This window comes from Lolium rigidum, chromosome 5 (assembly GCF_022539505.1).
Source record: "Lolium rigidum isolate FL_2022 chromosome 5, APGP_CSIRO_Lrig_0.1, whole genome shotgun sequence".
NCBI lineage: Eukaryota > Viridiplantae > Streptophyta > Magnoliopsida > Poales > Poaceae > Lolium > Lolium rigidum.
Window position 1 is genome coordinate 28,176,037 of NC_061512.1, and position 15,517 is coordinate 28,191,553.

At 48.0% G+C, this 15,517-nt stretch overlaps 1 pseudogene; it reads right to left on the minus strand.

Annotated features, from left to right (window-relative positions):
* Nucleotides 1-1,303: 1,303 nt before the first annotated feature.
* On the minus strand, nt 1,304-2,768 carry LOC124655783 (annotated as a pseudogene).
* Nucleotides 2,769-15,517: the final 12,749 nt, after the last annotated feature.

A 15,517-nucleotide genomic window follows, 5' to 3' on the forward strand; every position in this document is an offset into this window, starting at 1 on the left:
CGACCTCCATAACATACTCATCTCCAAATGAAACAGGGAAGACTCTGTTTACGCAAAACAACACAATTTATTAAACGGCCAGTAGCAAAGTGTAAGTTTAAGCTAAAAGAATCAACCTAAATGAGGAAGGACAATTACTGCAGAATAGACTGCTATGCCAAATACATATATTCAGATAAAAAAGAAAGAGCGCAGAAACCTGTGTACAAAGGGAATTCTCGGTCAGGCAGATCGCTGGAGTCCACAGCAAGTTCCGGCATTGCCCTGCAGGAGGAGCAGCCAGCAGGCAACACGAACAGGAAACCTCAGGCCTCGGTGGACCGCAGGCAGCCAGCAGGCTTGATCTTCAGCAGGCCATTTGCACCCAGAATTCATTGATTTCTATGAACATCTACACTAAAGGGAACTGATCCATCCACAGTCTATACATTTCATGCACATTCCACCCAAATCTGAACAAGGAAAAAGGCACTGCCTTCTCTCCAAATTCCCATAGATTTCTGACCCATGCTCGAAACATCTTGCCACCCTGGGTAATTTTTATGGCTAAAAGCAGATCCTGTAGCTAAACATCGTCCCAAAATCTGAACTACAAAATCAACTGGAAAGTAGAAGATACTATAGAATTTTAATGGATTGAACACTTGCACGAAAATTATTTTACAACAATGGATATGCTGATTGACATAGATGGCAATATATGTAAGAATATCCAGTTCCGATGCTCAACCTGACAAGGCAGTGAATGTCAAAGTTGGTGGAACAATTTCAGATCCGAATGTGCAGTCTAACATGCATCTGGTACTGGTTTATTCCCATCCGTCACTTGTTGCAATTTGAAATAACTTGTCAGTTTGATTTAAAGCACGACAAACTTGAACCATAATAACAAACATCAGTCCCAGTAATGTTACACCGGAAATCAAGATGAGCACCTCAAGATGCAAACTTATTTTTTTGTATTACATATCATTGTTAATTTGTCAAAAAAAAAATACAGTGAGGTTGCTCTACGCTTGTACATTCTAGGTTGCCACATAGTAGTATATCATAAGATCGGCAACACAAATAGCTTGTTTAAATATCATGAGGTTCCAGATAATATACTTTAAAAACACCAAACACATAAAATACTCAAGTTTGGATAGAATAACAACTGAGTTAGGCAAATAGAGAAGAATAATTCCAAAATCGACTAATGCCGGTTTCAACATCAACATACAAATGGATCAATTAAATCTAAATCATGGATATGATGCATATCCCTAACACTATGGACTGGGCACCTCTTGAAGCCCTCCTCTGTAAGAACTTGTCATTGTAATCCCTTGGTTCAAGCATAAAGGTCATTAACTCTAGCACTCTAGCTTTCAGTACAAAGAATGAGGCAGTTAATGTCAGACTTAGTGCCTAGGTACGGATCAAGCACTATTGTCTTGGTGTTCTAATCAAGTTTGGACAGAATACCAACTGAGTTAGGTCAATAGGGAAGAATAATTCGAAAATGGACCAATGCTGGTTTCAACATCAACAACATACAAATGGATCAATTAAATCTAAATCACGGACATGATGCATATCGCTAACACGACGGACAAATCTATCATTTGTAAAGTGAAACTGGGCGCCTCGTGAACCCCTCTTCTCTAACTGAAGCTTCCTACGTTGTTCCGCCAAGAACTTGTCATTATAATCCCTGGGTTCAAGCAAAAATGTCATTAACTCTAGCACTCTAGCTTTCATTACAAATAACGAGGCGAAGTTAATGTCGGACTTAGTGCCTAGATACGGATCAAGCACTATTTCCTTGAGGCGGATGTCAGGACACGTGATGAGATTCCAGTGTTTCCGACGCCACTCGTTATTCTCGTTTCTTGTGTATGGCTGAAAAAGAATGGAAAACCAACCAGTTCAGGCTAGTAATAAGTAGATCAAATGAGCAGTTGCAGAGTATGAATTAACAATGAAATCGTCACCTCAATGTACACCTTCTCCAAGGACGGAAAGCATCTTGTCAACCCAACAACTGATTCCAGACTAAGTGTCTTCATAGTAACAGATAATATCTTGACAGTGTGCACCACCGTTGCCAGTTTATCAACACGCAGTCCCTTTATCAAGCATGATAGACAAGATTAGGCCAACACAAGTGCATATGATATTTATACAATTTCTATATACAGAGAAGCCTCCTGAAGGCAGGAAGGAAGGCCAAAGGTACCTTAATAACCGTGGAGCCAAACACAATTCTGGAGAGGTCATCCTGTCCGGAGATGTAGAACCCATCAGAGAGGCAGCCTAAGGTCTCCAGTTTAGGCGCGGAGACTACCGATACATGCAGACCATAGTCGAAATCTTCATGGAGCAGCCTCTGAAGACAAGGGGCATTCTCGACAATGAGTTCCTTCAACTGGTCATTGCACAACCGGTAGTTCTTGACACAGACGCTTCGATCTGAGGGTAAGGGAGCTGATCTTGAGGCAAACCCGTGGCTGATCAGGAAGCACTCCAGAGCGGGGCAAGCGGTGATCAGGCCGTGCAGCGATCGAGCACTCTGAGATGCTCACAAGCTCAAGCCCGAGACGCTTGAGCAGGGGGAACTGAAGCTGAAGCTCTTGCACGGTGCTGTCCGGTAGGTTGCAACTTCCGATGGTGAGAACGCGGAGGGTGGCTGGGAAGCGGAACGTGGACGGCGGCGGCGGCTGCTGCAGCGGCTGCGGTCGGTAGTAGGACTTGAACCAGAACTCGAGCTCCTGGAGGCTGTCCATGGTGGGGGACCGGAGCCAGGCGTCGACCGCGGCTGCTCGGTCGCGGAGGAAGCAGGAGGGAACGCAAAAGCGGCGGCCGGGGCCCGGGTGGACGGAAACGATATTGGAATCAACGCCAGCAAGGACGTCCTCGTCGGCGTCGACGGGGAGGAGGTCCTCGCAGTCGAGGTTGAGAGGCGCGGAGCTCCAGATGTGGCGCCACCGCGGCTAGATGATCTGGGTGCGGACGGCTTGCTTGGTGGGGAGGAGCGAGACGATCTCGCCGAGGATCGCGTCGGCGAGGTCGCTGATGCGGTCGGCAGCGTCTCCGGGCGGCGGTTGCTGGTTGTGGGCCGGGGGAGGCGGCTCGGAACCGGGCGACCCCGTAGCCTCCGGTGCCGGCGGCACTCCGTGGCTCTTGGGCGCCGCTAGCTTCCTCTTCTTGAGACTCCGACAGCTCGCCTCAGTCTCCATTGCCGGCGGCCTGCCTGGGCGCCGCCGCGCTCGTGGTGTCGGCCAGGGGCGGAGCCAGCCAACAAGTAAGGCCGGTGCTAAACATACTACTTTGGGCTGATATCAGTATATTTCTCATTTTTCTGTCAAGAATCAAAGGATGCTACCACAGTTTCCTTGTCTCGGGCCAGGGCTAAGAGCATCTCCACTCGTCTCCCCGACGAGGCCCCCGAACGATGTTTTTTTCATCCAGACGGCGAAATTCGGTCCAGTCGCGTCTCCGGTTCCTCGATTTCGTCTGGATTTGGGCCTAAATTCATCCGGCGATCCTAGGCCATCCCCGGCCCCCCGGGGAGCTCTCGGGGACTCCGGACGAAACAAAAGCGCGCGAAACGGCAAGGAAACTTCCCGCGCGTCTGGTGGCCCCAACTTGTCGGCGAGAGACAGCGATTGTCATCCTCATCGCATCGTCTTCCGCGCGCTGTAAAAGCCTGCCGCCGGTCAGCATTCGTCGGCCGCGTAGCTTCCACGCGGCGAGTTAATGCCGTCACATCGTCTTCCGCGCACGCATCGTCTTCCACGCGGCATTAATCGCCGTCGCCCGCCGCGCCCGCCGCGCCTATTTAAAGCCACTCCGCTCGCCGCGACGCCCCTGCTCCACTCTTCCTCCATTCTCCCTCCCATCACCCTCCACCTCCACCTCCAACGATGGCGTTCTCCGACGACGACGGCGCAGCCGCCAATGGCTTCCCCCGCCGGTCGCTCCACCAGTGGGAGGGCCACCTCCTCCACCAGGCGGGGTACCCCTGCCCGCCGGACACGAGGCCTCCCGGCGGCGGGTGGCGGCTAAGTCGTGGCGGCGTACCAATCCCGCCGCCGCCTCGGGGCGAAGCCCTCGACGCCGCCATCGAGGAGGCGCGGCTGACAATGACGGACGAGGAGCACGCCGACCCGCGCCACCACCCCGACAACTACACGCGCTGGAACTCCTACTTCCTACGGCGGTGGGAGCGGGAGCTGGTGGCCTACGACGGCCCGCCGCCTCCGCCTCCGCGCAACAACGCCGCGGGACGCCGACGTTGGTGGAGCGCGCCGGGCCGGACGCTGGAGAATGTCCTCGAGCACATCGAGGGCAGAAACTTCCCGGTGCTGACGATGCCCCCTGCATCGAGGGCATCGGCGAGCCGCCGCCGGGGAAACGTCTGGCAGCCACGGTGCATGGCTGCCAGCTCGTCGTCTTCCGGATCAGCGCCGAGGCCGTCCTTGGCGCCGGTGAAAAGGGAGGCGACGTCTCCGTCGATGTCGGCGCGTGTCAAGAAGGAGCCGGCGTCTCCACCGCCGACCAGAGGGCGCAGCGGCGCCCTCGTCATCCGCGACCAACCCTCCTCCCCGCAGCGTGGGCGGAAGAGGAAGTCGGCGAAGAAGGAGGACGGCGCTGCCGCCAACAACGCCACCGCAAACAGGCTCGCCGAGGAGGAGGCGAAGCGCGCAGAGGAGGCCGCCGTTGCGGAGGCGATCGCCAGGTCGCTCAAGGACCTGGTGCCCGCCGACAACACCCTCCCCGAGGACGCCGCCTTGGAGTGGTCGAGGCGCGACTGGGAGCGCGAGGAGGCGGAGCAGCAGCGGCGGCTGATGGACCTAGCCGCCGCGCATCAACTCGCCGCCCGCGCCGCCGCTCCAACCACCGCCGACGACGTCGCTCGCTACCGCCGGCCTGCGACACCTCCATCCGGCGTCGCCGCCCCCTTCGTCGACCTCGAAGCCTCGGACGACGAATGGTACAAGCCATCCCTGCCTCGGTGGGGAGACGCCGGCCAGGGCAGCAGCAGCCAGGCCGCGCCGCCGCAGTTCGACGACGACGGCGACGACGGCGGCGACTACACGGTGTTCTACCGCCATTTCGGCATGTAGAGCGCCGTGTTTTAAAATTAGCAGTTGAATTCCCCTAGCCGAATTCGAAATATAGTCGAATTCGGCCTCTATGTATGAACTTCGCCCGTTATATAGTAAATATCATTAAATTTAGTCTAAATTCGCCAGTTTTTAGCCGTAGTTTGTCAAGTTTCCGTTTTTCAAATTTTAAGGAAAGTTTCGCGCTCAGAGCTGTGCTCTCAACCCGAAACTCGGGGACTGGGAGGATATATATGAATCCGGAAAGAATAAAACCGGCATTAACAGAAAAATTGCAAAAGTTTGGTGAAACTTACCACCACGTTGCTGGTAGCATCATGCCACGCATTGTCGAATTCCCGCACTGCGCGCTTAAGCCGCATGAAGTGCTCTTCAGTGCTCTTGGGGCCGGCCGAGTCAACAATAGGAAGCCGGTCCTTCCCCACGCCACGCGTAGCTGAGGACACGTCGGCCTGATTCCACTTTTCAGCGTAGTCAAGCAAGTGCCCCAGCTCGCGGCCCTCGCGCTTCAACTCGGTAATCCGGCCTAGCAGGCCGGTAGCTTTCTCTCCAGCCACGACAGCGGCGCGGCCGGCATGCAGCACCAAGGGCTGCGGGCCGGAAGCCATGGCTTTCCCCTTGAAGGGTTCAGACACGCGGAGCTTGGCGCCTTCTGGCGGTGGCGTTGGCTTGGCCGCAGAGGGTCCTTGGGCTGGTGGCGGCACCGGCACGTCCCCGATGGGCTTGGCGGTAGGAGCTTCCGGCGGCGGTGTGGGCGTAGCCCCAGTGGACTCAGGAATTGGAGCTTCTGGCGGTGGCGTAGAGCTTGCCGGCGCGGAAGTATCCGGCGCGGCCTTGGAGGGGGAAGAGCGTGAGCTTTTCTTCTTCTTCTTCTTTTCTTTCTGGACGGGAGGAATTAAAGGTTCCGCCCGCCCGGCAGCTTCAGGATCGGCGCCGATGTTGCTGGCGCCGGTATCTTGCATGTCAGGAGGGGAGACAAAGTCATCCTCCGCGCGGTGATCAGAAGTTGTAGGGGCCGCGCGCCCCCACTTGATGTGCCTCCCAGAGGGGAGGCAGAAGGGTTGCCGGTACCAGAAGGTACCGGGCTCGAACGAGAAGGACGTGAGGTCCTGGCCGTTCCCTCAGAGCTCGCCAGCTTTGAACGGCAGCGCCCTTGGAGAGCGTAAGCGTAGGACTGGAGAAAAACAAAAAAGAGAAAAGATAAGAAAAAGCAACCGGAAGGAAAAATCTGTGAAACCAAGCCAACAGAGAAACAAAAACTTACCCGGAAGAGACCGGCATGGTCTTTCCCTTGTAGCGCCTCTTGCCTACTTGTTTCCCCCCAAGGACTTCCGTCCGGGAGCGTTTGGCAGGAGGGGCTTGGCTTGAACCGGCATCTGTAGTCGGGGCCTTGTTATTCTTGCTCCCAGAGGTGAGCTTGTCCAGGAACTCCTGGCCAACCTCAGCCTGCAGAGGAGTCGCGTGCTCATGGACCTGTGATTGGGGGCCAGCTGAGGAAATATCTACAGCAGGAAAATAACAATAAAAGCATAAGAGGCCGGAAGAGAAAACTACCTCAAGCATAGTAAGGTCATCAACGGAGCCGGAAGCCTCAGACGAAACGTTACCGGGGCGCGAGACGTGCGTGCGGCCCATTTTGAGTTCCATCCAATGGATATAAGGATCTGAGTCAACCTTGTCCAGGGGGCGCTTCCGGACAGGGCCTCGCTTATCCGATTCAATGCGAGGGAAGCAGTCCTTGGCCTGGCAAAAAAAAAAAGAAAAAAAAGAAAAATAGTTAGCCACAACGCAACAGTTACCGGTATGTCAGCCCGGGTAGAATAATTTCTTACTTCATCAGTTGGGGGGTTGGTGGAGCTAAGAGGCAAGAAGCCCCACTCCCAGTCATTCGGCATGTCCGTTTGGCAGATTTGTTTAGCTTTGAGAACTACATCTGCTTTGCTTAGAGGGAGGCCGGTGATCTTAGTGGGATCGCCGGGACCGTACATCTCGCTCATCTTGTGAGCCCGCCGCTTAAGGGGAAGCACCCGGCGGGAGATGAAAGCGCGGATGATGTCATTTGAGCAGATGTTGGTCTCCTTCATTAGCTTCTCCATGAAGCGTACCACCCGGTTCGGCTCGATGTGATTCGTCCAAGGGTAGTAGCCCCAATTGACCTTGGTGGGCGGCGCCGGGTTGAAGGCCAGCAGGTTGATGAGGTCCGCGGCGTCATCGTTCTTCACGTAAAAGAACGTTGTTTGCCACAACCGGCAAGACTCAAGGCCGGAGAACTTAAAAAAGGGGCTCCCTTGGCGGGAGCCGATAATGCAAGACCCGCATTGAACGGGGGGTTTGGGCTTAGGAATTTCCTTGCCCTGGACCGAATTGATCCGAAGAGAGAAAAAGCGAGCAAAAGTCTCGCGGGTGGGACGGATGCCAATGTATGCCTCCATAAAGGTAGCATAACAAGAAAGATAGAAAACGGCATTGCCGGGAAGATGGTGAGGCTGAAGTTGATAGAAGTTTAAGAACTAGCGAAAGAAGTCAGAGGCTGGAAGGCCGAAGCCACACTCAAAGTGAGCAAGAAAAACCACGAACTCACCGGGATTGAGTACCGGTTCGATTTCATCGCCAGGAAGCCGACAAGATACTCCCTCCGGTATCCTCCTAGACGGGCGGAGCCAGACATCTCGTGTTGCGTAACATCGGAGCCCCTCCAGGCCCGCGTTTCTTATTGGATAGATCTGTCCCGGGGGCAGGGCTAGAACTACCGGCCTCTTGGTCTTGGCTGGTGTCAATTTCCATCCGGGCAAGATCTGCGCTTAGCCCGTCGGAAGCACTACTCTCTTGGTTACTGGAGGACGAAGCGGAGAGAGACTCCTCTGTAGACATACGGATCTGAGAAGTGCCGGTATCTACTCGAAAAACAGTTTTCCCAAGAACTACCCTCGCGCGAAGATCTACGAGTAAGAAGAAAAGCGAAAGAAAAGAGGAAGTAAATATTCTACCGGCCCAAGATCCGGAAAACAAAGAAAGGGAAGGTAAATGCGAATCGAACCTAACCTGGGGCGGCGGAGACGCTCAAGGAGAAGGTCGCCGGAGCAACGGTGAGCTCACAAAGGTCGATGGAGGCTGGCGACGGTGAAGGGTGAAATCCGCCGGTGAAAGCTCGAAGCAGCGGCGGCGAAGAAGCGCCGGTGGATCTCTCCGCGGTGAAGATCTTCGGCGCAGCGAGAGCAGCGGTGTGAGTTCGTCGGAACCAGGACTCTGGCGGTGACCGGCGGCGACGAGGTTGCGCGGGGCGAAGAGCTCGAAGTACAATGGAAATGAGGGCAAGTGCGAAGAAGAGGACGGAGTGGTACCGCTCCGCCCTTATGTAGGAGAAGAAGTTAGTGGGCCGAAAACCGTCGGGCCGCGGCGGTTCGCCTCGTGGGCCGCCACGTGGCGCAAAAATACACGCGCATTGCTGATGGCGTGTATTTCACACGTTCGTTGGGCAACCCCAAGAGGAAGGTATGATGCGCACAGCAGCAAGTTTTCCCTCAGAAAGAAACCAAGGTTTATCGAACCAGGAGGAGCCAAGAAGCACGTTGAAGGTTGATGGCGGCGGGATGTAGTGCGGCGCAACACCGAGATTCCGGCGCCAACGTGGAACCTGCACAACACAACCAAAGTACTTTTCCCCAACGAAACAGTGAGGTTGTCAATCTCACCGGCTTGCTGTAACAAAGGATTAACCGTATTGTGTGGAAGATGATTGTTTGCGGAGAAAACAATAGAAACAAGTATTGCAGCAGATTTGTATTTCAGTATTAAAAGAATGGACCGGGGTCCACAGTTCACTAGAGGTGTCTCTCCCATAAGATAAAAGCATGTTGGGTGAACAAATTACAGTCGGGCAATTGACAAATAGAGAGGGCATAACAATGCACATACATGACATGATAAGTATAGTGAGATTTAATTGGGCATTACGACAAAGTACATAGACCGCCATCCAAGCTGCATCTATGCCTAAAAAGTCCACCTTCGAGGTTATCATCCGAACCCCTCCGAGTATTAAGTAGCTAACAACGAGACAATTGCATTAAGTATGGTGCGTAATGTAATCAACAACTACATCCTCGGACATAGCGCCAATGTTTTATCCCTAGTGGCAACAGACACAACACAACCTTAGAACTTTCCGTCACTCGTCCCGGGTGTCAATGCGGGCATGAACCCACTATCGAGCATAAATACTCCCTCTTGGAGTTAAAAGCAAAAACTTGGCCAGAGCCTCTACTAGTAACGGAGAGCATGCAAGATCATAAACAACACATATGTAATAACTTGATAATTAACATGACATGGTATTCTCTATCCATCGGATCCCGACAAACACAACATATAGAATTACGGATAGATGATCTTGATCATGTTAGGCAGCTCACAAGATCCAACAATGAAGCACAATGAGGAGAAGACAACCATCTAGCTACTGCTATGGACCCATAGTCCAGGGGTGAACTACTCACTCATCACTCCGGAGGCGACCATGGCGGTGTAGAGTCCTCCGGGAGATGAATCCCCTCTCCGGCGGGGTGCCGGAGGAGATCTCCAGAATCCCCCGAGATGGGATCGGCGGCGGCGGCGTCTCGGTAAGGTTTTCCGTATCGTGGTTTTTCGCATCGGGGGTTTCGCGACGGAGGCTTTAAGTAGGCGGAAGGGCGAGTCGGGGGCACGACGAGGGGGCCACACCATAGGGCGGCGCGGGCCCCCTAGGTCGCGCCGCCTTGTGGTGTCGCCACCTCGTGGCCCCACTTCGTATGTTCTTCGGTCTTCTGGAAGCTCCGTGGAAAAATAGGCCCCTCGGGTCTTCGTTTCGTCCAATTCCGAGAATATTTCGTTACTAGGATTTACGAAACCAAAAACAGCGAGAAAACGAGAACTGGCACTTCGGCATCTTGTTAATAGGTTAGTTCCGGAAAATGCACGAATATGACATAAAGTGTGCATAAAACATGTAGGTATCATCAATAATATGGCATAGAACATAAGAAATTATCGATACGTCGGAGACGTATCAAGCATCCCCAAGCTTAGTTACTGCTCGTCCCGAGCAGGTAAAACGATAACAAAGATAATTTCTGAAGTGATATGCCATCATAACCTTGATCATACTATTTGTAAACATATGTAGTGGATGCAGCGATCGAAACAATGGTAATGACATGAGCAAACAAGTGAATCATAAAGCAAAGACTTTTCATGAATAGTACTTCAAGACAAGTATTAATAAGTCTTGCATAAGAGTTAACTCATAAAGCAATAAATCAAAGTAAAGGTATTGAAGCAACACAAAGGAAGATTAAGTTTCAGCGGTTGCTTTCAACTTGTAACATGTATATCTCATGGATAATAGTCAACATAGAGTAATATAACAAGTACAATATGCAAGTATGTAGGAATCAATGCACAGTACACACAAGTGTTTGCTTCTTGAGGTGGAGAGAAATAGGTGAACTGACTCAACATAAAAGTAAAAAGAATGGTCCTTCAAAGAGGAAAGCATCGATTGCTATATTTGTGATAGAGCTTTTATTTTGAAAACATGAAACAATTTTGTCAACGGTAGTAATAAAGCATATGAGTTATGTACATTATATCTTACAAGTTGCAAGTCTCATGCATAGTATACTAATAGTGCCCGCACCTTGTCCTAATTAACTTGGACTACCGGATCTTTGCAATGCACATGTTTTGACCAAGTGTCACAATGGGGTACCTCCATGCCGCTCGTACAAAGGTCTAAGGAGAAAGCTCGCATTTTGGATTTCTCGCTTTTGATTATTCTCAACTTAGACATCCATACCGGGACAACATGGACAACGAGATAATGGACTCCTCTTTAATGCATAAGCATGTGGCAACAATTATTATTCTCATATGAGATTGAGGATATATGTCCAAACTGAAACTTCCACCATGAATCATGGCTTTAGTTAGCGGCCCAAAGTTCTTCTCTAACAATATGCATGCTCCAACCATGAAGGTGGTAGATCTCTCTTGCTTCGGACAAGACGGACATGCATAGCAACTCACATGATATCCAACAAAGAATAGTTGATGGCGTCCCCAGAAACATGGTTATCGCACAACAAGCAACTTAATAAGAGATAAAGTGCATAAGTACATATTCAATACCACAATAGTTTTTAAGCTATTTGTCCCATGAGCTATATATTGCAAAGGTGAATGATGGAATTTTAAAGGTAGCACTCAAGCAATTTACTTTGGAATGGCGGATAAATACCATGTAGTAGGTAGGTATGGTGGACACGAATGGCATAGTGGTTGGCTCAAGTATTTTGGATGCATGAGAAGTATTCCCTCTCGATACAAGGTTTAGGCTAGCAAGGTTATTTGAAACAAACACAAGGATGAACGGTACAGCAAAACTCACATAAAATACATATGGTAAACATTATAAGACTCCATACCGTCTTCCTTGTTGTTCAAAACTCAATACTAGATGTTATCTAGACTCTAGAGAAACCAAATATGCAAACCAAATTAGCAAGCTCTAAGTATTTCTTCATTAATGGGTGCAAAGTATATGATGCAAGAGCTTAAACATGAACACAACAATTGCCAAGTATCAAATTATCCAAGACATTTTAGAGTTACTACATGTAGCATTTTCCAATTCCAACCATATAACAATTTAACGAAGATGAAACTTCGCCATGAATACTATGAGTAGAGCCTAAGGACATATTTGTCCATATGCTACAGCGGAGCGTGTCTCTCTCCCATAAAGTGAATGCTAGGATCCATTTTATTCAAACAAAACAAAAAACAAAAACAAACCGACGCTCCAAGCAAAGTGCATAAGATGTGACGGAATAAAAATATAGTTTCGGGGGAGGAACTCGATAATGTTGTCGATGAAGAAGGGGATGCCTTGGGCATCCCCAAGCTTAGACGCTTGAGTCTTCTTAATATATGCAGGGGTGAACCACCGGGGCATCCCCAAGCTTAGAGCTTTCACTCTCCTTGATCATATTGCATCATACTCCTCTCTTGATCCTTGAAAAACTTCCTCCACACCAAACTCGAAACAACTCATTAGAGGGTTAGTGCATAATAAAAATTCACATGTTCAGAGGTGACACAATCATTCTTAACACTTCCGGATATTGCATAAAGCTACTGGACATTAATGGATCAAAGAAATTCATCCAACATAGCAAAAGAGGCAATGCGAAATAAAAGACAGAATCTGTCAAAACAGAACAGTCCGTAAAGACGGATTTTATTAGGCCACCAGACTTGCTCAAACGAAAATGCTCAAATTGAATGAAAGTTGCGTACATATCTGAGGATCATGCTCGTAAATTGGCTTAATTTTCTGAGCTACCTACAGGGAGATAGACCCAGATTCGTGACAGCAAAGAAATCTGGAACTGCGCAGTAATCCAAATCTAGTACTTACTTTTCTATCAAAGACTTTACTTGGCACAACAAAACATAAAACTAAGATAAGGAGAGGTTTCTACAGTAGTAAACAACTTCCAAGACACAAATATAAAATAAAAATACTGGAGTAAAAACATGGGTTGTCTCCCATAAGCGCTTTTCTTTAACGCCTTTCAGCTAGGCGCAGAAAGTGTATCTCAAGTAACATCAAGAGACGAAGCATCAACATCATAATTTGTTCTAATAATAGAATCATAAGGTAACTTCATTCTCTTTCTAGGGAAGTGTTCCATACCTTTCTTGAGAGAAAATTGATATTTAATATTACCTTCCTTCATATCAATAGTAGCACCAACGGTTCGAAGAAAAGGTCTTCCCAATATAATGGGGCAAGATGCATTGCATTCAATATCCAAGACAACAAAATCAACGGGGACAAGGTTATTGTTAACCATAATATGAACATTATCAATTCTCCCCAAAGGTTTCTTTTTAGCATTATCGGCGAGATTAACATCCAAATAACAGTTTTTCAATGGTGGCAAGTCAAGCATATCGTAGACTTTTTTAGGCATAACAGAAATACTTGCACCAAGATCACATAAAGCATTACAATCAAAATCTTTGACTCTCATTTTAATGATGGGCTCCCAACCTTCTTCTAGCTTTCTAGGAATAGAAGTTTCAAGTTTTAGTTTCTCTTCTCTAGCTTTTATGAGAGCATTTGTAATATGTTTTGTGAAAGCCAAATTTATAGCGCTAGCATTGGGACTCTTAGCAAGTTTTTGCAAGAACTTTATAACTTCAGAGATGTGGCAATCATCAAAATCTAAATCATTACAATCTAAAGCAATGGGATTATCATCCCCAAGGTTGGAAAAAATTTCAGCAGTTTTATCACAAGCGGTTTCGAGCGGTTTTAGCGAGTTTCGGGTAATTTTGCGCGCTTTGCACTAGGAGTAGAAGCATTGCCAACACCAATTATTTTACCATTGATAGTAGGAGGTGCAGCAACATATGAATCATTAGCATTGCTAGTGGTGGTAATAGTCCAAACTTTAGCTACATTTTCCTTTTTAGCTAGTTTTTCATTTTCTTCTCTATCCCACCTAGCACGCAGTTCAGCCATTAATCTTATATTCTCATTAATTCTAACTTGGATGGCATTTGCTGTAGTAACAATTTTATTTTCAATATCATCGGGTTTAGCAGCCATTTTATTAATTAAAGAAGATTTTGACGCAGACATGTATGAGATTCGGTCTTCAGCATTTGCAAGTTTAGTTTGCAACCCAGAAATCTCCATATTTAAATTTTCAAGTTGATTTCCTATTTTCTTCAACAAGGCAGATTGCTCATTCATAGTTTTAATAAACAATTTATTTTGCTCATATTGTGATTGCATAAAGCTCTTGGTGGATCTTTCAATTTCTAACACCTTTTCCTCATTAGGCGAAACATATCTACCATAAGAGTTATTATTAGCGAGGATTCGGCCTAGAATTTTGAGCAACCAATGAAGCTAACGGAACATTATTAGGATCAACATTAGTCCTACCATTAACAAGCATAGACATAATAGCATCAATCTTATCACTCAAGGAAGAGGTTTCTTCAACAGAATTTACCTTCTTACCTTGTGGAGCTCTTTCCGTGTGCCATTCAGAGTAATTAACCATCATATTATCAAGGAGCTTTGTTGCTTCACCAAGAGTGATGGACATAAAGGTACCTCCAGCAGCTGAATCCAATAAATTCTGCGAAGAAAAATTTAGTCCTGCATAGAAGGTTTGGATGATCATCCAAGTAGTCGATCCATGGGTTGGGAAATTTTTAACCGAGAGATTTCATTCTTTCCCAAGCTTGAGGAACATGTTCATTATCTAATTGTTTAAAATTCATTATGCTACTCCTCAAAGATATAATTTTAGCGGGGGATAATATCTACCAATAAAAGCATCCTTGCATTTAGTCCATGAATCAATACTATTCTTAGGCAGAGATAGCAACCAATCTTTAGCTCTTCCTCTTAATGAGAAAGGGAACAATTTTAATTTTATAATGTCACCATCTACATCTTTATATTTTTGCATTTCACATAGTTCAACAAAATTATTGAGATGGGCAACGAGCATCATCAGAACTAACACCGGAAAATTGCTCTCTCATGACAAGATTAAGTAAAGCAGGTTTAATTTCAAAGAATTCTGCTGTAGTAGCAGGTGGAGCAATAGGTGTGCATAGGAAATCATTATTATTTGTGCTAGTGAAGTCACACAACTTAGTATTTTCAGGGTTGGCCATTTTAGCAGTAGTAAATAAAACAAACTAGATAAAGTAAATGCAAGTAAACTAATTTTTTTTGTGTTTTTGATATGGCAAACAAGACAGTAAATAAAGTAAAGCTAGCAACTATTTTTTTTGTGTTTTGATATAATGCAGCAAACAAAGTAGTAAATAAAATAAAGCAAGACAAAAACAAAGTAAAGAGATTGAGAAGTGGAGACTCCCCTTGCAGCGTGTCTTGATCTCCCCGGCAACGGCGCCAGAAAATATGCTTGATGGCGTGTATTTCACACGTTCGTTGGGCAACCCCAAGAGGAAGGTATGATGCGCACAGCAGCAAGTTTTCCCTCGAGAAAGAAACCAAGGTTTATCGAACCAGGAGGAGCCAAGAAGCACGTTGAAGGTTGATGGCGGCGGGATGTAGTGCGGCGCAACACCGGAGATTCCGGCGCCAACGTGGAACCTGCACAACACAACCAAAGTACTTTGCCCCAACGAAACAGTGAGGTTGTCAATCTCACCGGCTTGCTGTAACAAAGGATTAACCGTATTGTGTGGAAGATGATTGTTTGCGGAGAAAACAGTAGAAACAAGTATTGCGAGCAGATTTGTATTTCAGTATTAAAAGAATGGACCGGGGTCCACAGTTCACTAGAGGTGTCTCTCCCATAAGATAAAAG